General features: G+C 44.5%; 1 protein-coding gene across 5 annotated transcripts in view; it reads right to left on the bottom strand.

Moving 5' to 3' along the window:
* Positions 1-19,720, bottom strand: part of CGNL1 (cingulin like 1) — a 170,160-nt gene extending 150,440 nt beyond the window's left edge. The window contains exon 1 of one of the 5 annotated variants that reach the window (XM_036929733.2): positions 19,574-19,720. The gene's annotated coding sequence lies outside the window, so the exon portion shown is untranslated. Of the gene's footprint in view, positions 1-19,402; positions 19,541-19,573 lie in introns of those variants that run through there. The other 4 variants (XM_057488844.1, XM_036929732.2, XM_057488842.1 and 1 more) reach the window with 4 other exon arrangements.
* Positions 19,721-22,835: the final 3,115 nt, after the last annotated feature.

Here is a 22,835-nt window from a genome sequence, read left to right as displayed (position 1 = left end):
AAGACAGGAATGAAAGTTATTTTTTAAAAGATGGAAAGAACTTGAATTATTTTTTAGTGAACTCCTTGGTTCTATTAATCTTCATTTACTGAGCACCTATGATCTGTAGCTGTGCTAGGAAGCAGCACACACAATTCCTAGTCCCAACCCCTGGCTGCCTAGGAACAGTCACTGTCCACAAATGAATTATTTAAAATAGTTAATATATCCATGTAGCATACAAAGTTAAAAAAAAAAAACTCCCTATACTTTAACTCCAACATCTTTCCATTTTACTTTTAAAATAATTTTGTTTCGGAGGGGGCGAAAGATGGCGGCGTGAGTAGAGCAGCGGAAATCTCCTCCCAAAACAACATATATCTATGAAAATATAACAAAGACAACCCTTCCTAGAATAAAGACCAGAGGACACAGGACAATATCCAGACCACATCCACACCTGAGAGAACCCAGCGCCTCGCGAAGGGGGTAAGATACAAGCCCCGGCCCCGCGGGAGCCGAGCGCCCCTCCCCCCAGTTCCCGGCGGGAGAAGAGCAGGCAGAGCGGGAGGGAGACGGAGCCCAGGGCTGCCGAACACCCAGCCCCCGCCATCCGGGCCAGAGCGCAGGGCCCTCGATACTAGGAAAACAGGGCAGCAAGAACAGTGAGCAGGCACTGGAGGTCGGGCGCCGGAGGACATAAGAAAAGCGCGCGACCATTTTTTTTTTTTTTGGTTTTTGCTGTTTTGTTTTGGCGAGCGCTTTTTGGAAGTCTTAAAGGGATAGGGACCCCAATACTAGGGAAACAGGGCAGAAAGACCGGTGAGCAGAGGCCTGAGGCTGGCACCGGAGAATAAAGAAAAACGAGCAACCACCTTTTTTTTTTTTTTAATTAAAAAAAAATTTTTTTTTGTTTTAATTAAAAAAAAAAAATTTTTTTTTTCTTTTTTTTTTTTTGGTGGTCGTTGTTTTGTTTTGGTGGGTGCTTTTTGGAAGTCTTAAAGGGACAGGGCGGGTCACTTAATCCAGAGGTAGGGAATCCGGGACCTCTGGGCACCCTAACCCCTGGGCTGCAGGGAGCAGGGAGGCCCCTTACGGAGATAAATAGCCTCCCAGCAGCTCCTGCTCCAACGCGACTCCACCATTTTGGAGTAGCTGCCCGAGCCAGGCCACGCCCACAGCAACAGCGGACATTAACTCCATAGCAGCCGGGCAGGAAGCAGAAACCCTGTCTTCGCGCAGCTGCCCAGCACAAGCCACTAGAGGTCGCTGTTCTCCAAGGAGAGGAGGGCCACAAACCAACAAGAAAGGAAGTTCTTCCAGCCGTCACTCGTCCCAGTTCTGCAGACTATTCCTATCACCATGAAAAGGCAAAGCTACAGGCAGACAAAGATCACAGAGACAACACCAGAGAAGGAGACAGACCTAACCAGTCTTCCTGAAAAAGAATTCAAAATAAGAATCATAAACATGCTGACAGAGATGCAGAGAAATACGCAAGAGAGATGGGATGAAGTCCGGAAGGAGATCACAGATGCCAGAAAGGAGATTACAGAAATGAAACAAACTCTGGAAGGGTTTATAAGCAGAATGGATAGGATGCAAGAGGCCATTGATGGAATTGAAATCAGAGAACAGGAACGCATAGAAGCTGACATAGAGAGAGACAAAAGGATCTCCAGGAATGAAACAATATTAAGAGAACTGTGTGACCAATCTAAAAGGAACAATATCCGTATTATAGGGGTCCCAGAAGAAGAAGAGAGAGGAAAAGAGATGGAAAGTATCTTGGAAGAAATAATTGCTGAAAACTTCCCCAAACTGGGGGAGGAAATAATCGAACAGACCACGGAAATACACAGAACCCCCAACAGAAAGAATCCAAGAAGGACAACACCAAGACACATAATAATTAAAATGGCAAAGATCAAGGACAAGGAAAGAGTGTTAAAGGCAGCTAGAGAGAAAAAGGTCACCTATAAAGGGAAACCCATTAGGCTAACATCAGACTTCGCAACAGAAACCCTACAGGCCAGAAGAGAATGGCATGATATATTTAATGCAATGAAACAGAAGGGCCTTGAACCAAGGATACTGTATCCAGCACGACTATCATTCAAATATGACGGTGGGATTAAACAATTCCCAGACAAACAAAAGCTGAGGGAATTTGCTTTCCACAAACCACCTCTACAGAACATCTTACAGGGACTGCTCTAGATGGGAGCACTCCTAGAAAGAGCACAGCACAAAACACCCAACATATGAAGAATCGAGGAGGAGGAACAAGAAGGGAGAGAAGAAAAGAATCTCCAGACAGTGTATATAAGAGCTCAATAAGCGAGCTAAGTTAGGCAGTAAGATACTAAAGAGGCTAACCTTGAACCTTTGGTAACCACGAATTTAAAGCCTGCAATGGCAATAAGTACATATCTTTCAATAGTCACCCTAAATGTTAATGGGCTGAATGCCCCAATCAAAAGACACAGAGCAATAGAATGGATAAAAAAGCAAGACCCATCTATATGCTGCTTACAAGAAACTCACCTCAAACCCAAAAACATGTACAGACTAAAAGTCAAGGGATGGAAAAACATATTTCAGGCAAACAACAGCGAGAAGAAAGCAGGGGTTGCAGTACTAATATCAGACAAAATAGACTTCAAAACAAAGAAAGTAACAAGAGATAAAGAAGGACACTACATAATGATAAAGGGCTCAGTCAAACAAGAGGATATAACCATTCTAAATATATATGCACCCAACACAGGAGCACCAGCATATGTGAAACAAATACTAACAGAACTAAAGGGGGATATAGACTGCAATGCATTCATTCTAGGAGACTTCAACACACCACGCACCCCAAAGGATAGATCCACTGGGCAGAAAATAAGTAAGGACACGGAAGCACTGAACAACACAGTAGAGCAGATGGACCTAATAGACATCTATAGAACTCTACATCCAAAAGCAGCGGGATATACATTCTTCTCAAGTGCACATGGAACATTCTCCAGAATAGACCACATACTAGGCCACAAAAAGAGCCTCAGAAAATTCCAAAAGATTGAAATCCTACCAACCAACTTTTCAGACCACAAAGGCATAAAACTAGAAATAAACTGTACAAAGAAAGCAAAAAGGCTCACAAACACATGGAGGCTTAACAACACGGTCCTAAATAATCAATGGATCAACGACCAAATCAAAATGGAGATCCAGCAATATATGGAAACAAATGACAACAACAACACTAAGCCCCAACTTCTCTGGGACACAGCAAAAGCAGTCTTAAGAGGAAAGTATATAGCAATCCAAGCATATTTAAAAAAGGAAGAGCAATCCCAAATGAATGGTCTAATGTCACAATTATTGAAATTGGAAAAAGAAGAACAGATGAGGCCTAAGGTCAGCAGAAGGAGGGACATAATAAAGATCAGAGAAGAAATAAATAAAATTGAGAAGAATAAAACAATAGCAAAAATCAATGAAACCAAGAGCTGGTTCTTCGAGAAAATAAACAAAATAGATAAGCCTCTAGCCAGACTTATTAAGAAGAAAAGAGAGTCAACACAAATCAACAGTATCAGAAACGAGAAAGGAAAAATCACGACAGACCCCACAGAAATGCAAAGAATTATTGGAGAATACTATGAAAACCTATATGCTAACAAGCTGGGAAACCTAGGAGAAATGGACAACTTCCTACAAAAATACAACCTTCCAAGATTGAACCACGAAGAAACAGAAAATCTAAACAGACCAATTACCAGCAACGAAATTGAAGCGGTAATCAAAAAACTACCAAAGAACAAAACCCCCGGGCCAGATGGATTTACCTCGGAATTTTATCAGACATACAGAGAAGACATAATACCCATTCTCCTTAAAGTTTTCCAAAAAATAGAGGAGGAGGGGATACTCCCAAACTCATTCTATGAAGCTAACATCACCCTAATACCAAAACCAGGCAAAGACACCACCAAAAAAGAAAACTACAGACCAATATCCCTGATGAACGTAGACGCAAAAATACTCAACAAAATATTAGCAAACTGAATTCAAAAATACATCAAGAGGATCATACACCATGACCAAGTGGGATTCATCCCAGGGATGCAAGGATGGTACAACATTGGAAAGTCCATCAACATCATCCACCACATCAACAAAAAGAAAGACAAAAACCACATGATCATCTCCATAGATGCTGAAAAAGCATTTGACAAAGTTCAACATCCATTCATGTTAAAAACTCTCAGCAAAATGGGAATAGAGGGCAAGTACCTCAACATAATAAAGGCCATCTATGATAAACCCACAGCCAACATTATATTGAACAGCGAGAAGCTGAAAGCATTTCCTCTGAGATCGGGAACTAGACAGGGATGCCCACTCTCTCCACTGTTATTTAACATAGTACTGGAGGTCCTAGCCACGGGAATCAGAAAAAACAAAGAAATACAAGGAATCCAGATTGGTAAAGAAGAAGTTAAACTGTCACTATTTGCAGATGACATGATACTGTACATAAAAAACCCTAAAGACTCCACCCCAAAACTACTATAACTGATATCGGAATACAGCAAAGTTGCAGGATACGAAATCAACACACAGAAATCTGTGGCTTTCCTATACTCTAACAATGAACCAACAGAAAGAGAAATCAGGAAAACAACTCCATTCACAATTGCATCAAAAAAAATAAAATACCTAGGAATAAACCTAACCAAAGAAGTGAAAGACTTATACTCTGAAAACTACAAGTCACTCTTAAGAGAAATTAAAGGGGACACTAACAGATGGAAACTCATCCCATGCTCGTGGTTAGGAAGAATTAATATCGTCAAAATGGCCATCCTGCCCAAAGCAATATACAGATTTGATGCAATCCCTATGAAACTACCAGCAACATTCTTCAATGAACTGGAACAAATAATTCAAAAATTCATATGGAAACACCAAAGACCCCGAATAGCCAAAGCAATCCTGAGAAAGAAAAATAAAGTAGGGGGGATCTCACTCCCCAACTTCAAGCTCTACTATAAAGCCATAGTAATCAAGACAATTTGGTACTGGCACAAGAGCAGAGCCACAGACCAATGGAACAGACTAGAGAATCCAGACATTAACCCAGACATATATGGTCAATTAATATTTGATAAAGGAGCCATGGACATACAATGGCGAAATGACAGTCTCTTCAACAGGTGGTGCTGGCAAAACTGGACAGCTACATGTAGGAGAATGAAACTGGACCATTGTCTAACCCCATATACAAAAGTAAACTCAAAATGGATCAAAGACTTGAATGTAAGCCATGAAACCATTAAACTCTTGGAAGAAAACAGGCAAAAACCTCTTAGACATAAACATGAGTGACCTCTTCTTGAACATATCTCCCCGGGCAAGGAAAACAACAGCAAAAATGAGTAAGTGGGACTATATTAAGCTGAAAAGCTTCTGTACAGCAAAAGACACCATCAATAGAACAAGAAGGATCCCTACAGTATGGGAGAATATATTTGAAAATGACACATCCGATAAAGGCTTGACGTCCAGAATATATAAGGAGCTCTCACGCCTCAACAAACAAAAAACAAATAACCCAATTAAAAAATGGGCAGAGGAACTGAACAGACAGTTCTCCAAAAAAGAAATACAGATGGCCAACAGACACATGAAAAGATGCTCCACATCGCTAATTATCAGAGAAATGCAAATTAAAACTACAATGAGGTATCACCTCACACCAGTAAGGATGGCTGCCATCCAAAAGACAAACAACAACAAATGTTGGCGAGGCTGTGGAGAAAGGGGAACCCTCCTACACTGCTGGTGGGAATGTAAGTTAGTTCAACCATTGTGGAAAGCAGTATGGAGGTACATCAAAATGCTCAAAACAGACTTACCATTTGACCCAGGAATTCCACTCCTAGGAATTTACCCTAAGAATGCAGCAATCAAGTTTGAGAAAGATCAGTGCACCCCTATGTTTATCGCAGCACTATTTACAATAGCCAAGAATTGGAAGCAACCTAAATGTCCATCGATAGATGAATGGATAAAGAAGATGTGGTACATATACACAATGGAATACTACTCAGCCATAAGAAAAGGGCAAATCCAACCATTTGCAGCAACATGGATGGAGCTGGAGGGTATAATGCTCAGTGAAACAAGCCAAGCGGAGAAAGAGAAATACCAAATGATTTCACTTATCTGTGGAATATAAGAACAAAGGAAAAACTGAAGGAACAAAACAGCAGCAGAATCACAGAACTCAAGAATGGACTAACAGGTACCAAAGGGAAAGGGACTGGGGAGGATGGGTGGGTAGGGAGGGATAAGGGGGGGGGAGAAGTAGGGGGGTATTAAGATTAACATGCATGGGGGGGTAGGAGAAACGGGAGGGCTGTACAACACAGAGAAGGCAAGTAGTGATTCTACAACATTTTGCTATGCTGATGGACAGTGACTGTAAAGGGGTTTATAGGGGAGACCTGGTATAGGGGAGAGCCTAGTAAACATAATATTCATCAAGTAAGTGTAGATTAGTGATACCAAAAACAAAAAACAAAAAAAACAAACAAAAAAAAAGGGCAGTTCCTGTGTGGTAACCTCCAATGAGTTCTACACAAGGGTATAAAGGGCATATAAAAGTGTAGGCAAAGGGTCTGTTTGTGTTTATACAGAAGATCAAAGCCTAATTGGGCTACCCTGAAAATGAACTAAGATACGATATGAAAGAGAACTTCCAACATCAGCACTCTCTGGAAGACTCATGCCAGAAGATGATCATCAAAAAACCCCAACAAAGATCCACGCACTGCTACAGCTGTAGATGCACTCATCCCACCAGCTCCTGGACTTGCCATGGGAATGAGGAAGGAGATATCTAAGCTGGCCTGTGCATACAGTAAAACAACAAATTTGACTGGATCTATACTGTTGGAACTCAACCAAGAATCAGAAGTGCAAATTGTAGCACTAAAAAATCTTACAGCTACAGACTATTTACTGTTAAAAGAACATAAGGGATGTGAACATTCCCCAGGAATGGGTTGTTTTAATTTGTCTGATTTCTCTCAGACTGTTCAAGTTCAGTCGGACAATATCCACCATATCATAGATAAGTTTTCGCAAATGCCTAAGGTGCCTAACTGGTTCTCTTGGTTTCACTGGAGATGGCTGGTAATTACAGGTATGCTTTGGTTATGTAACTATACTCCTATTATGTTAATGTGTGTGCATAATTTAAGTAGTAGCTTAAAACCTATACATGCTGAAGTTACTCTACAAGAAGATATGTCAAAGAAATAATCAATCTTCCCATGTTTTCTTCCGCCTGCTACTTCCATAGCTTTTCTCCTTCCTTCCTAGTTACAACCCTTAGAATTCGTGCCTCGTATCAAATTTACCGAGTATCGTAATTCTTCCAAGTGGTAAAGATACCTCAAGACAAATGCTGGGCATAGAAGCTACAGGGCATAAATATGCAAAGAAGTAAAAAGCTAACCTTTTCAAACAAGGCTTCCCTCTCACTTACCAACTTCACATTTCCCTGTATGGCCCCGGAAGATGACTGGTTAGCCAGAGACGGGTAAGATTCCTCAAGGGAGGAACAACCTAAGACAGGCACAGTCGCAGGGGGGCCATCAGGTGAGAAATTGGGGATCAACAGAGGTGAGGCTTAGAACCTCACCCCCCCTGTTCTGAGAGAAATCTTCTGCATACGTGGATGTTTTATTGCCCTGGTCTAGCTTGGATTAACACAGAGTCTACAGGCACACACCTGATCATCTACATTTGCTCTCTTACAACACTAAACTATGTTTTCTACCTTTATCTTGTATCTACCTGCCACTTCAGCATTTTATTAAAAATAATAATAATAAAGAGAGAAATGTGGCATCCACATATAAATCAAGTATAAAAACCAAATGAGTATTCATATTTGAACTGACTGTTTATAGTTCATAATGCATGAGCAAAACCGAAAGTTTCTGTGATGACTGCCCTTGTACTGTTCACTATGTAACTTATTCATTGTGTAAGAATTTGTTCTCCATGTAAGAACTTGTTTGTTATGCCTCAGAAGATTGGAGACTGATGAAAATTAGGCTTGGGGTGGATTAATGATTGTGCATTGAGCATTGACTCCCCTATACAGAATTTTATTGTTGTTAACAACCATTTGATCAATAAATATGAGAGATGCCCTCACAAAAAAAAAAAAAAAAAACGGGACAGACTTCCAATGGTAAAATAAATAAGTAACCGGGATGTAATGTATAGCATAAGGAATGTAGTCAAGGTATTGTAACAGCTTGGTAGGGTGATAGCTGGAACCTAGAATTATGTATATAAATGTTTTATCACTGTGTTGTACACTTGAAACTAATGTAATGTAATACTGTGCATCAACTACCCTTCAATAAAAAATAATTATTTAAAAAATAATAATAATAATAATAATAATTTTGTTTCATCTGCAAATACGAAGATTTCACCACCCCCTTTCTCCTTTTATTGAAAACAATACACAGGATGGGTTTTGGCCATACTCCTCACATTCATCTCAGCTCAGGGTTGTGGGAGACTGCTGCATTTAGTCTTTTCAAGGGTCTTTGGTATGAAGTCTTTTCAAGGGTCTTTGGTAGTCTAAATACACTGTATTTTGGTATGAATACAAAGTCTTTTGGTATGAAGACTTTGGCATGAAGTCTTTTCAAGGGTCTTTGGTAGTCTAAATACACTGTATCCACTGGGTCGTGCTTACTCCCACATGTATTGTCTCCCTCAGAGAACTTTCATAGATTCATCAAGCATGATTTCTCCATGGGCATGTCATGTATTTTCAGGGATCTGGTGGGATCACCCTCTTCCATGGACTGCACACGAATGCTGGGTATGAAGGTGAATTCGCTCTGAAAGCAGGGAGCACTTCTACAGCTCTAACTGGGAATTCACAAAAGTGAAGTGTCAGAGTAAGAACACACATACCCACACACACCTCCCTATGCAGATGCTGTTTTAAGCATTTTATACATATTAACACATATGACATGTAATCCTGGAGCCAGGATTTGGATCCCGACAGTCTAGAGCTGGAGGCCAGGCTCATCATGACCAGGCCCTGTGGCATCTCTGCAAACCGCAGCGGGTGCCGCGACTCTGGATTTCCCTGCCTTCCTGCCTGGCCAGCACAGTGAGATCCCCAGGGAAGCAGCACAAAGGGAAGGCGTTCTGGAGCGTCCCTGAGTTCAGGACATAGCTTTTTCCTGGGAGGTCCCCTGTGAGAACTCCCAAAGTTGCCCATGAAAGGACCTCCATCAGCCTCCTAAAGCAGCCAACATCCTGCTTCTCTTGGCGGATCCTACTCACCTCCCCAGATTCACAGCACAGAGCAGAGCCTCCTCAGCAGTAAGGGCACACGGCCTCCTGAGCCCAAGGAAGTTCCAAATCCTTGCGGAAAGCTTCGCCCCAAACACCCAGAATCTCAGAAGCCTTGAGCTCTTCTCCAAAATGCTCTAATCTCTTGTTGCTAATGCTACCCCCACCCTCACCCCGGCCCTGTCACTAGGGGCAGAATTGGAGGTGGGGGGAGATGGGGCCACACATCACCACCTCTCCGTCTAGTCTCCCTGCAAGTAAGCTAGTGTTTCATCTCCGGGCGGCTTTAGGCCAGCCGTGCCTGAAGGGGGAAGGAAAGAGAGGAGTTAAGATTGTCTGGGTCAATGACAAGCTACAAATGTGGCCCAGGCCTCCACCTGGAAATCTAAAGCAAAAGGATATTATTAAAGTCACAGGTTAAGGATCACTCACTCCACAGCTCCTCATTTAGAAGCCCGTGGTGGCATTAAATGTAAACACTTCCCAAGAATGCTTTAAAACAGAGAGGGTTTTTATTAAACGACTTAATTGAGGGCCACTTCTCATTGTGGAAAGCTTTTAAACCGAGGAATAAAAGGGGGCCTGGTGGGTGTTTTGCAGACACTTGTTTTTAAAACCTGCCATGCTGTTCTGGGAAAATGAAGCACAGCTCGAGGCCCCTGTGTGGGCTCCTGCTGTGAATTTGTCAGCAGAAACAAAATACCTAATAAGACCTACTCCCTGGCAGCACCCAGAAGCTGGCGAGAGAGCTTTATTCCAATATTCATTTCAAGGGTCATTAGAGTCACTGGATGGGAAAAGTGGAAAAAGTAAGGCAGGCCAAAAATGGACCAAAATATATTTTAAACCTGGAAAACAGGACACAACCTGGGAAAAACCACAGGCCTGATATACCAGAGGCTTGGGCTGCTCTACAAAAAGGAGACCAGGTAAAAAGGAATTCAGCACTTAGATTTGCTGTCATACACAGATGAGCCTGGATAACAGGAAACTAAGCAAAAGAAGCCAGACATAAAGGGCCACATATTGTACGAATCTATTTATGTAAAATATCCAGGACAGGCAACTCCAAGGAGATGGGGTGGACCAGCAGTTGTCGGGGCCTGGGGGGCCGGGAGGACTGGGAAGGGACTGCTTAAAGGGCACAGCTTCCTTCTGGGTGACGAAAAAGTTCTGGAATAATTCTGTAAGGTCCTTCTATGCTGCCAGATAGTAACTACACTAGCTGGGGTGAGCATTTAATAATGTAGCTAAGTGTCAAACCACTATGTTGTGTACTTGAAACCTATATAATATTGTATATAAACTACACTTCAAAAAAATATAAAGTTCTGGAATGGTTACATAACACTGTGAATGTACTTAATGCCGCTTAAATTTTACATGGGTTAAATTTAAATTTAAAATGGCCAGTTTCATGTTGTATATATTTTACCACAATAAAATTTTAGAAGCTACCAGGAACTCCAGAAAGATCCTCTAGCACCTAACCTAGGGGCAACTACTTCCTCACCTGAGTAAAAATACATATGCTGGAGGCCAGAATACTAAATAATATTGTTTTACTAATAAAGCAGGTATTGAGTTAAGCTTATGTGCACCAGGCACTTCTTGAGGGCACAGCCCTATCACGTCCCCCACACCTGTCCTCAGTAGGTGGTGGGATTATCACCAGCCTCGTTTTACAAGAGAGGAAACCAAGAGGCAGGGAGGTCAAGGTTCCTGCCCAGGGCCACACAGCTAATCCGGAGGAGCCAGAGGGGAAACCAGGAAGCTCCCACCCACACTCATGCTCAGCCACGGGCCACACAGACTCCAAATCACGCGCTCTGCTGGACTGTTTTCTGCGCCTAGCTTCCCACTTGGCCTGCAACACAGATACTTTTTGGCTGTTGAGCTCTAATCCTTTTTTAGTGGCATTTACTGTGTGGCCACTTATGAATAGGGTTCTCTGAAAAAAAAACGTGTTCAAAAGACATGGTGTAGGAGCCATACATGTACAGGGTTACTTTCACATGTGCAGTTATTTTATTTAGTCCTGTGGTACCATGATAAGACAGGAGGGTGACGCATACCTGTTCTTTACCCAGGAGAAAATCAAGCCTCATAGGTGTATAGCCAACCTCAGGCCACACGGCAGGTGCAGGAGCCTAGCTTCTACTCCAGGCCAACGCTCCATGGTCTTCGCTCCACAGTCTTTGTAAGGGTAAGTTTTTGGTTTTAACAACCCTGAGATGTTAAGGATTTTAGCATATCTAAGCCATTTATATGTAAATTCATATGTATTTTTTTATATGTAAACAGTGCAAGCATTTACAAATGAAGTTAAGAAAGGCTTAATGGAGGGGAAAGTAGCTCTTCCCACCCTTCAGGAGCACCTGTGGGATCACCCAGAAGCATCAATAAAAGGTTGAATTCCATTCCCTCCACCCTACTTAAGAAAGGCGGGCTCTCAGTCACTGGCCAGCAGCACCCTTTGATGAGAGATGTTAAAAACAACCACCAGTGTTAAAGGTTCCACCTTGCCAGGGCCCGCAGCCACAGCGCTGCTGACCCTTGGGGCCAGATCATTCTTTGTCACCAGAGTGTCCTGGTTATTGTAGGGTGTTGAACAGCATCCCTGGTCTTTACTCACTAGATAACAGTAACCGCCACCCACGTTGTGACTATGAAAAACGTCTCCAGGTGTTGCCAAATGGCCCCGGTGGAGCCCCCCTGAGAACCATTATACTATGTCAAAAAGATGCGGCCCCAACAGCTCTATGACACAGCACTCCACCCCCATTTTACAGCTGAGGAAACAACCCCAGGGGCTAGAAGAACCTGTGCAGAGCGCCACTCTCCTACCGATGGGCAAAGTGGCTTCCAGCGCACGTAGGCAGGACCCCAGCGCTCTCACCCACCGTGTGGAGAAGGAGCCAGCATAGAAAAGGGAGAGAACTACCCCCACAGGCCCGTGTATTTAAACGTTAAACTGTGCCTTGCCCTGGGAAAATGGAGGGTGTTCTTGAACCCTGCCGGTGTTTGGGCCTCAACTCCAAAGAAAATACGCTCGGCTGGCAGGAACAGCCCCCAACCATGCAGCAAGTCTGAAGGGCCGTTTGACTCAGGAAATCATCCGCAAGCTGAGGGTAGCCATGCTCTTCGAATAAAAAATGCCTTAAGCACAAACACAAGCAAAAGATTGCTGACCAAGGGAACTTGATACACATTCTTCAGCAGCGTGCCTGTATCAGGAGCGCTCCCCGGTTATTTCTGTGAGACACTGCCTCCACGCTCTCACCCTTCTTATCGCTGGGCTCCTTTCCTGTTTAGAAATTACTGTGGCCCCTAGAGATGGACAGACAGAAGAAATACAGGGATGTCAAGTTTCAGAAGGCTGCTGATTTCCACCCTTCACAGAATGTTACTGAGCACCTATCTTCTGCTAGACACGGGGACTCAAGGTTGGAGGGTCCCCCTCTTTATGGGCTTGTTTATAAGTTTGTGGGAGTTCAGACAAGTCGGCAAAGGGCACTGATGGTGTTTTAACTGCTGAGATAAAGCTATCTACCAGCAGCCAGCAGGCTGTGAGGGAACAAATGAAGAGCCAATGCAGCTATGCGAGCTCTGGGACTAGAGAGGCCACCTGAGTGGTGACAGCATAGCTCCAGACACACAAGTTTGAACTCTGAATCCACCACTTTACCAGCTGTACAACTTTGACAAGTTACCCAGTTTCTCTTGGCCTTGTTTTTCCTCACCTGTTGAATGGGTTTATGAGAGTACAGTTGACCCTTGAACAACGTGGGGGTTGAGGGAACCAAACATCCCCCTGCAAATTGAAAATCAAGTATAACTTTTGACCCCCCAAAAAACTTAACTACTAATAGTCTACTGTTGACCACAAATCTTACTGATAATGTAAATAGTCAATTGACCTATTTTTTATGTTACAGGTATTATATACTGAATTCTTACAATTAAGCTAGAGAAAAGAAAATGCTTTTCAATTGCCACAAATCTCCAAAAATTTTTCCAAAATATTTATTGAAAAAAAATCTCCATGTAAGTGGACTCATGCAGTTCAAATCTATTTTTCAGGAGTCAACTGTACCCATCCCACAGAGTTGCTATATTAGAAGTTCTCAGGGCCAGAGGCATGTACTCTGAAGCATTTGCTGTTATTATTAGAATTACGAATGTTGCACAGGTCTTCTGGCAAGTCTGGAGACCCTCTCTCTTTGCACCTGCTGCCTCTCACCCAGGAAGCTGGACTCACTGCAGGGACCCAGTCCTGTAGTGAGGGGTGGTCGTGCTCTGAACAGGCCAGACACCAGGTAACCAGGGGCTCTAACCATCGCCCTCACACCTCCTCCCCTTTTCCTGTTCTCCCCCACTCCCCCACCACCACTTAGAGGTGGTGCAGGGCAACTAGACAGGGCTGAGCTGGTCTGGCTCCATCTGGAACAAAGGTGCTCAAGTCCAAAACTTGAAACTCACAAGTAAAAGAAATCTTAAATTTGGTAAACTCTACCCTGCAGTCCCTTTGCAAACTACTCTCTCTCTTATCTCTCCCTCCATTCTTTCTCTATCAGTTCCTCTGCAGCTCCTAGAGCTTTCACTGTAATCACCACTCTCAGTAAACTTTCCAGGTTTTTGGTATTTGATTAGGGCACAGAGAGAGGCTAATCAACTTTCAGCTGCTGCCATGTAATTCTGAGTAAGTCACTGTTCTTAATAAGAAGGATTAAAATCTCACATGCAAAAATAGCGGAGAAGCAAAATCTTTTTTTCTTTAAGCTATCAAAACAGCTACAATGAAGTTCAAGGATATACATTAGTTCCCAGGGTATACTAGAACCTCTCCACAGCTTCAAGCCATTTCTTTTTCCTTTTATTAAAGACCAAAGAAGCCAGCTGCTTAGAGTCTGAAACTATGAGCTGGAATCTGCAAACTCCCACTTAGAACCCAACTCTCTGCCAGTTTCTTCACCTAGAAAATGGGTCTAACAACACTGACATCACAGGATCCCTGGGAGGAGTTCACCGTAGGTCCTCTCCTCGCTATGGGTTTAGGGGTGCAAGGGAAAACAGAGTACCTCTTTCAAATGCAATAAAATACAAAGATAGAAAGCCACCAAAAGTCAGAGGTAAAACCCAAGAGAATTGCTGAAACCCAAACTAGAAAATCTTGGTTATCTTGCTTCAACCCTCTAGGAAAGATAAGACAGTGAAAAGTCATTAATAATAATGGGGCTTTACAGACCTAAAAAACTACAAGGTAACAACCTGAACCATTATGTACTTAACTCTAGCTAAACCTCTCAGAAATCCCTGTGATTGGGTGTCAGGGAATAAACTCCTCCCTAGAAGCAGAGGCTGCCAACGAGGCTGGCAGAAATATTCCACGTTCATGACAAATGCCCTGTGCTCTAATCCCAAACACTCTAACTCCATGACTACCCTCCACCGAGTCCCCTGGAAATGTCCCCTGGAACTGATCCTTCTCAGGATGAAATACTGAGCAAGGGCACAGTGTAGTAATGAACACACAACCACAAACCCTGTTTTAAACTCATCTTTACTAATCGTAGTTCCATATGGCCTCTAAGTCTACTACCTGTAATTTTAGGAGCTTGAGATAATTATGATGCAGTGAAGTTTTATTTTTTCCACATGTATCACATAAATAAAGAATTGAACATGCACAGTTATCATTTTGCCCTAGAATGTTCAACAATGAGTTTTCTGGTTAATCTCTTACCCAACAATGACTTAGCTGCAAAAACTCAAGAGATTTGCAGAGCTGGAAGAAATGTAGAGATACTATCTCTCTAACCTAGGATTTGGGATCCATTCAGAGCCTTTCTGAAGAGCCTCATCTACCCTCACCATTATAAAAAGACACTAGGAAAGGATTTCATAATATTTCCGCTATGGTGACAAGCCCACGGTGGTCTTCAATTTAATGTCACACAACATCTAGTAGAGGAAAAGAGTAAATCTATCTGGATTTAAGGAGATTATGGTGTTAGAAAAACAAAGCACTGAAAACACAATTTCTTAATCAGCTCTGCTTAAGAAGAGCATGGAGCAGATGAAAGAACTAAGCACTCGTGAACCTCATCTGTAAAGTTTCCTCATCTGTAAAGGGAAGCCACTGCCACCTGCCTCTCAAGAACAGAAGGATTCAGAATAACGGAAGACAAGGGCTGAACACGCTGCCTGGCACTTGGAAGGCGATCAGTGAACAGATGGTACCTACTCTTAGAACCCTGGGCTCATTAGCCCTATGGGTCAGCAATTTGGAAACCACCCTCCCAGGGGAAAAACAGTGTTAAGTCCAGCTTTCAGTCTGTCCAAGGAAACCTGAGCTAAGGTGACAACAGCATAAGAAAGAAGGAATGTCCGCACACTGGCTGGAGTCATAGACAGGAACGGAGCCACTTGCTCTAAAGGCACATCAGCCATTGCTTTACGGAGATGCGTTGCACTCTCCTCCCTGCCTCTGCTGCAGGGGTAGCTCCTGCTAAGCTTATCTTGCCAGTAACCAGCATGCCAAAACTGGATCCAGCCAGCCACATGCTCCACCAGCTTCCGGACCCCAGAGAATACCCCAGCGCCACCCGGATAAGTACTCCTCATACACAATGCACCAGCCAGAACCTAGCCCCTCTTCCTTCCCTCCCCCTCCCCTCTACATGATCTGTGCACAAACCCTTCCCTCTCCTCTGTCAGAAAAGTACCTAAAACTACTGATTTAAAACTTGATGTAGGAACCCAATAAAATAAATTCTAATTTAAACCCAAGTATAGCTTCTCTTACGCCTGCTTGGCCAATGAATTCAGAAAGTATCTCTCTCCACGTGAGGCTAGCCAGGTGGGGTGCCTGGCTACCCCCTTACTTCTTTGTGCTCGCCATGATTATCAGTTTCCAACTTACTGTAACCCACGGTTTACATCTTCACCAGACTTCAAGCTCCGTAAGTGTGCAACTGTACCCTGTTTACCAAGAACTCAGGGAGGAATACAGAGCTCTGCCAGCAGTAGGGGCTTTATAGGTATTTGTTAAATAAGGGAATAAAGAAATGAAACAACAAAAACAAAGAAAAAGTTGGTGCAAATTTAGGAGGAAGCTCTCTCCTCCCAGAGAGATACTGGTTTGGGGGACAGAAAGAGGACAGGGTATGAAAAAGGCAGGCAGAGGAGGACTGGAACGTGGGAGCTCAACTGAAACCTCCAGTAAGTTTCCCCTGAATGAAAGCCAGTCAGCTCTGGTGCTATGTCCCTCAAATCCCCATTTTTTCTGTTCCATTTTCAGGGTTTTCATGCCATAACTTGTTTCTCGAGAACATCGACATCACATGACAGAGTCAAGTAAGCATTTGGTCATTCAGGGAAAATTACCCAATTTTCAATTCCCCTTGAACTTTGTTTTCCTCCTCTGATGCCAACCTCACAGCCATTTCATGCCCTTTAGTGCCAGGTTCACAGGAAGGAAAGAAAGGAAAAGCACAAAATCAGTTGTGTTTTTTAAAAAGGTCAATGACATCTTTTAGATTAATAGATTTCAGGAAGAAAGGTAGTTAGGGAGACTATTAAATTTCTTTAACCACCCCTCACCACATCGGTACAAGCAAATGAACTGTCCTGCTGAAAGAAAGAAAGCCAACAGGGCGGGTTATTCTTAACCCAAATCAAAGATCAGCCTTCTGAACACTCTACACTTTTTGTCCGGGTGGAGATGCCACACAGTAAGTCCTCTTAATTTTTATTCATTTACTTTCTCCTGTTCCCTATATATTAGAGAGGCTACTCCAAAGTGAAAAATGTTTCAGTAAATCTTTTGAGGTCCACATTTACACACATTTTCTCTTTTTTGTTTTTATTTTGGCCAGAATGTGCCGCTATTCACAGTATAACTTCCACTGTTCAGGTGCTACTTTTCAGATACCAGGAGTTCAATAGCATCCTCAAATATTTTCCCCCAAAATGAAGACAAGATTCACATACTAAAAGCTCACAAACCACTCAATACCATGCCTTCGTTTTGTTGGCCTGGTTCAAAAAAAAAAAAAATAGTACAGAAACACTTTCCATATGGTCTTTTTCTCCAAGGTTGTGGATTTGGGTCAGGGGCCACCCTGTGAGACCATGCACTCCACATAACCTCCATTCTCAAGCCAAGACAATTAAGACTGTTCCCACAGCAGCCCCACTTCCAGCAATTGAATACAGTGATAGGAGCAGGGCATGATAGTGGAAGGTGGGAGACAGAGAAAAACCCGACTAGGCAAACTACACAGTTTTTTATTTTTCAAAATAAATGTTCTGTGTACTCAGGAGCTAGAAATGAACACAAGCACCACCTCTGGAGGGCATTCCCTTGGAAGTATGTCACTCCACTGCTAGTAAAAATGCAATTTAGGCAGCAAGCTGGTGCCTAAAAAAAGATAAAACCCACGAGTTTGTGGCCAGGTAGCAACATCAAGGTGGGAATTTAATACAACCATTGTACTTGGGCACAATAGTAGATTAACCAAGATCCAAGGAGGCTGTCACAAAATAAAGACACTGAAAACACACTTTCAAAATAAAATATGTATGATCAAATTGAGTCAATATATATACATGTTCAGATTTTCCTTAGTCCTAGTTCCCTATCATTTTTAAGATCATGTGACAAGTGGCTAAGGTCTCGCCTCAGATGTGCCACGCTACTGTAAGGCACAAATTTCCTAACTCAGATGTTATTCTATCAACAAGAAATAAACACTGCGTTACATCTGCTGGGCTTCATCACATACTGGGAAGAGCTTAACCAGCAAATGCATACACATTAACACAGCAGCAATACAAAACCTTAAGGATCTTGTCACCTTGTTTTCTTTAAAGACAATTCCCCAAAGTTATGCAAAAATCATTCTCTGTGGCTAAGGGTCTCCAAAGACTGATGAATTCCTAAAGTATTTTTCCTCCTTTTAATCTGAAGCCCTTTCTCAATTGGACAAATCAAGCTACCACTTGGTTTTCCGTGAAGAGAACAACCCTATGTTATAACCTTGACCTTTGCAAGGATTTGGTAGCTTTTATTCCTACACTCCCACCTCCTTGGCAGAATGGGCCAGGGCAATATTTACTATCAACAGAGAGGTAGAAACAGAGCGAACTCCAAAAAAGGGCACTGCCTGCACTCTAAGGTTGGAAAGCGACAACGAACAGGCTCTTCAGGTGGGGAGGTGGGTTGCAAAAGGCAGGGTCAAGAGTGCCTGCGACCAGTTCTGTGTGAAGACTGATCTCTAGAAGTTCAAAGAGTGGCTGTGGGAGCAAGCCCCAAAGCAGAGGTTTTCAAATGCTGCTGCACGTTCTTATCACCTGACTTTTTAAATTCCATTGTCCGGGCTGCTTCCCAGACCAACTGACTCGGGATCTGAGAAGCGAGACCAGGAATCGGCATTTTTAAAAAACTCTAGATGGGCGGCCAAGTTTGAAAACTAATGCTCTAAAAGAATTTCCAACGTGTTTTGAACTGAATGTTGTGAGAAGCGTGCGCAGCGAGGAGCACTGCTTGCTTGGGGCGAAGGGGTACGCACGTAGCAAATACACAAAAATCCAGTTTAACTAACTCCAACATGACAGCCAAGCACCTGTCTAGAGGCCAAACAGTGAAGCAACTTGGAAAAGTCCCTTGGAAAGCCAGGCTATGCGCCAGGAGAGGCGGGGGCTTTCAGGGAAGACCCCGCGCCGGGAGAGCTTTCTTTTCAAGGGATGGTCTGCACGACCAGCGGATAAGTTAAGCAAAACAGGGTAGGACAGGAACCGAGGTGCTCCGCTTGGGCCCTGGAAGGACCCTGGCTCACTCCCAGCTGTCACACGAGCCCGAGGGTAGAGGCAGGGGTGCGAAGGCTGCCAATCCCTCCTCACCGAAGGGAGGTCCTGCGGACTCGCCCCCACCGGGCCCCGACGCGGCCCCCCCAGGAATCCCCACCGTGCTCTCTGCGCGTCCTCCGGGAGGGCGCGGCGGGCCGGGGCCAGGGCGCACCTTCCAGCCTGAGGACCCGCGCGCCCGGCGGCAGGCGCGGTGCGGCGCGGGCTGAGCGCGGTCACCTGGCGGAGCCCGAGCAGCCCCTCCGGTGCCGCCGCCGGGACACTTCGGACCCCGGACCGGGTCCCCGCTCACACCCGGGCCCGCTCCCGCTCTCCACTCGCTTACCGCCGCCGCCTCCCGGGTCGCGCTCGCGCCGCAGCCAGCAGAGCCGGGCCCGAGTGCCGGGGCCGCGGCGCCGCCAGGAGGCCGGGCGAGCCTGGACCCGCCCCGCCGCGCCGCCCGCCCCGGGGAGGAGGGGCCGGGGGCCGCGAGGGGGCCCAGAGCGGCCGGCCTGGAAGCCCGACGCCCCTCCGCGGCCGGCGCCCGCCACCCGGCGCCTGCCGCACGCTGCGGCCCTCGCCCGCCGCCCCCCTCCACGCCCCACGCGGGCTTGCCCGGGACGCGCCCTCCCTCCGCCCCGCCAGCCCCTCTTCCCCACCCACCTCGGGTGCACTTCTCTCCAGCACCGCTTTGTCCTCACCCTTCCCCAGATCGGAATGTTCTCCCACTTCCCTTCCGCCGTCACCTGGTGCTTTCTCCCCGGAGCCTGGGCCTTTCAGATTCCCGGGCCCCCAGGAAGCCTGCCTTGTTCCGCGCCCCGACCCCACAGTGCCTGAGCACGGGTTTCGCCTTACCCTCTGCGTGGCCTTTTTCTCTTAAGTCAGACGCTTAAGGTACTACTTTTCTCCTACCACAATCAGCTCTACAAATATTTATTGAGCACCTACTATGTCTAGATGCTGGTGGAGGGGTTTAAGCTTATAATCACCATTTACAATCTAATAATAGTAAATGTCCGTTAGGCGGGAAAGTGAGGGGCCCAAGGTCACACAACTGGTGGTAATAGAACTGGGATTAGAAGCCAGATTTCTGACCTCAGGGTGCCACTGACCAGCTGTGAGAGCTTGAGCAAAAGTGTTTTTGTATGTTCATCTGAAAAAAGGGAAGCAGGATACCAACTCCACCAGGCTGTGAGGATTGCCTGAGATAACATAGAAAAATGTCTCACAACCTGTGCTTAAGAAGTAAATGTTTGCTGACATACTGAATGAAATAGACTAGAAAATTCAATTTAAAATAATATAAAAGACTTTTAAAAGTAACAGTGAATAGGAGAAATGTATGCAAATCAGATGTCTGATAAGGGATTAGTACTCAAGACATAAAGACTCAATAACAAAAAAGTAAACAATCCAATTTAAAAATGGGTAGAGGATTTGAATAGACATTTTCCAAAGAAGACATACAGAAAACCAAAAGGTACATGAAAAGATGCTCAACATCACAAATCATCAGGGAAGTGCAAACCAAAACCATAGTGAGATACCACCTCACACCTGGTATAGAATGGCTAGTATTGAAAAGGAGTGAGTGTTGGGGAGGATGTGGAAAAAGGGACCCCTCATGCACTGTTGGTGGGAGTGTACATTGGTGCAGCCACTATTGAAAACAGTATGGAGGTTCCTTTTAAAAATTACAAATAGAACTACCATCTCAGCTATTCCTCTTCTGGGTATTTACCTGAAGAAGAGAAAACACTAACTCAAAAATACATGCATCCCTATGTTCATTCAATAGCCAAGTGTCTTGCCAATGGGTTTCAGTCCCTGGCAAGTTCAGTATGGATTCCATGAGACTGAGGAAGGACAATGGAATGTTCTTGGGGTGAAAGGTTTTATCACCTGGCTTGTTTTCCCGGCGATAGGTCCAGCACTAGAATTACATCTGCATCCAACAGTCTGCAGGTCTGTAATTCTTCTCTCTGTCTCGGCTCAGCATACTGGGCAGAACTCTTTATATAGTGACTCAGTCAATAATAGCTTATTGCCTAGGGTGTGGAAGCAGTAGCCTAGCCTAGCAGCAGGCCAGTTACATCATCTAGGAGTTTAGGGTCAGGTGAGGATCCTGGCCATAGGCACTTCCATTTTCCTGACAGAGTTAAGGGGGTCAAAAGGTACAAATTTCTAGTTATAAATAAGTCCTGGGGATGTCACGTATAGTTAATAATACTGTATTATTGATATCATCATAACTATAGTTAATAATACTATATTGCATATTTGAAAGTTGCTAAGAGATAAATCTTAAAAGTTCTCATCACATGACAAAAATTCTTTGTAACTGGATATTAACTAGATTTATTGTGATCATTTTACAATATATACAAATATCCAGTCATCATTGTATGCATCAGATATGTCATATGCGTACTAGAGAGTGGGATGGGGCCAGATGGTGGGAAAGACATCATATACCAAGGGGAGGGGCTCATGTTAACCAAACAGCACTTGGACATCTCAAAACGGTTGAAATGGAACCTACATACCACGAGGGCATTTAAAGAGCCCTGGAGATCTGGAAGGACACAAACCTGCAGCCTGAGAACCAGCAAAGTGACAAGGGGCATTTGCAGCAGGGTGGGACAGGGAAGACAGAAATTTCCAAATAAGAACCTGAAGAACTTGGGGACCAGGTGTGTGCAGTGAGGGAGTGGAAAGGGCAAAGACACAGTGGAAACCAGCTGAGATTGCAGGTGGTGGCTTGGAGCACCAGGAATAGGGAAGACTTCTTATGAGATCCACTAGAGCTGGCAAGGAGTGTGAGGTAATGTTGACTCTTCAGTGAAAATGCCCTGCAGGCAGCAGGGGTGGGGTTTGGAAGGGAGGACAGATGGGGGCAGCTCTGAGTGAGGGTGAAGGAGAGTAAGGGCCTGACCAGGTGCCTGGAGAGGAGCACGAAGTGCCCCCCCTTAGGGCTGAGCAAGCAGTAGGCCTCAGCTAAGGGAGAAGGAGCAGGGTACCGAGAGTTCTTGGGGACACCCATGGAAGTATTTGGCAGCGGCCACAGGGCAAGCAGTTCATGAAGGAGGGGGCAGTGCCAGATGTCATTAACCTATTTCTCCTGTAGACACTTACAGAAGGAGCTGCAGAAAGTATGTGCTCAGGAAATATTTATTAACTGTCTGAAAAGCATTAGTCATCAATTGCCCCCTGCTTCCAGGCAGATATTTTACTGATTAAAAAAAACAAGGCCATAAGAAACAATCAGGGAGCCAAGATGGCGGCATGAGTACAGCAGCGGAAATCTCCTCCCAAAACCATATATATTTTTGAAAATACAACAAATACAACTATTCCTAAAAGAGAGACCAGAAGACACAGAACAACAGCCAGACTACATATACACCTGCAAGAACCCAGCGCCTCGCGAAGGGAATAAGACACAAGCCACAGCCTGGTGGGAGCCGAGTGCCCCTGACCCCAGCTCCCGGTGGGAGGAGAGGAGTCAGAGCGGGGAGGGAGTGGGAGCCCAGGACTGCTAAATAGGCAGCCCTAGCCATCTGCACCGGAGCGCAGACACACAGTGCATGTGTGGGGTGCTGGATACT

Source organism: Manis pentadactyla, chromosome 11 (genome assembly GCF_030020395.1).
Source record: "Manis pentadactyla isolate mManPen7 chromosome 11, mManPen7.hap1, whole genome shotgun sequence".
NCBI classification, from domain to species: domain Eukaryota; kingdom Metazoa; phylum Chordata; class Mammalia; order Pholidota; family Manidae; genus Manis; species Manis pentadactyla.
Note: the sequence above shows the minus strand (reverse complement) of the source record. Positions and strands in the feature narration are given on the sequence as shown.